Below are 1,058 nucleotides of genomic sequence, written 5' to 3'. Positions count from 1 at the left end.
CAGGTCCAAATACACCAAAAGGCCCAATCCAAAGATTGGCCTTCGTTATTCACCGACCTCTTCAAAAGAGGTCGGACTCAACACAGACTTCTTTCCAAAGAAGTCGGGTTCAAGAGATAGCTGGCAGGTAACACTTATTCAAATAAGTAACTGCCCCTGAAATCTCTCAACCCACTTCTAGAAGGCATATCTCAACAATCCCTAGATAAAGGGACGGTTATCCACCTAAAAAGGTGGCACTACTCCAACGGTAGTTATTGGATCACCACTATAAATATCCTGACACTCCTCAGGTATCTCTAAGTTCCAATACATTCTAAACCTGCTTAACCCCATGCTGACTTAGGCATCGAAGTGTCTTTGCAGGTACCACCCCCCATCTCTTGGAACACACAACTCGGAGGCGGCTCCCAGACGTAAACCAAGTCGGAGACCACACTCCTCCAGCGCTTGGGCCTCAGACAAGCCCAACCACCGTCCGGTTCTAGGTTAGCCCCGGAACAAGTACATTGTTAAAAACAACAAAAATATTAATCTAGTTAAAAAGATACTTGTTAAGACCATTGTAAAGAGAAAAGTATTATAAAAAATGGTTAGAAAAAAATATATTTTTAGTGCATTATTGCTTAAGACATTGTTGAAGGTAAATCCAAAATTTATCTTGAGGAGCTCTTGGCATTAACCATTATTAGAAGTTAGATAAAGTATTTGATGGACCTATCTAGAAAAAGTCCATCCAAGGTGAGATATTCAAAATTGTCCTATTTATTATCCAGTACTTGCCTCTTGAATGCAAAACTTCATATGTTTGTTAAACCTTAAACGACCCCACTTAATGAGATTCTAAGTTAACCCTAAATTTTATCTAATAAACACATGTAAGATAATAAATTATTAGGACAAATCAAAAATATTTTAGAAAACTTTTTTAGATATATCTCTTCATGAGAGTTCTATCGAATATTTTATTCATAGTTCTCAAAACTCAAAAAATCATCTCACAACAAATTAGTGTGTTTTTATGATGTTTAATTTTTTATCGATTTAATATAAAAGTA

The sequence above is a fragment of the Arachis duranensis genome, chromosome 8 (genome assembly GCF_000817695.3).
Source record: "Arachis duranensis cultivar V14167 chromosome 8, aradu.V14167.gnm2.J7QH, whole genome shotgun sequence".
NCBI lineage: Eukaryota > Viridiplantae > Streptophyta > Magnoliopsida > Fabales > Fabaceae > Arachis > Arachis duranensis.
The sequence above is the reverse complement of the archived record's forward strand: the minus strand, read 5'-3'. Positions refer to the sequence as shown.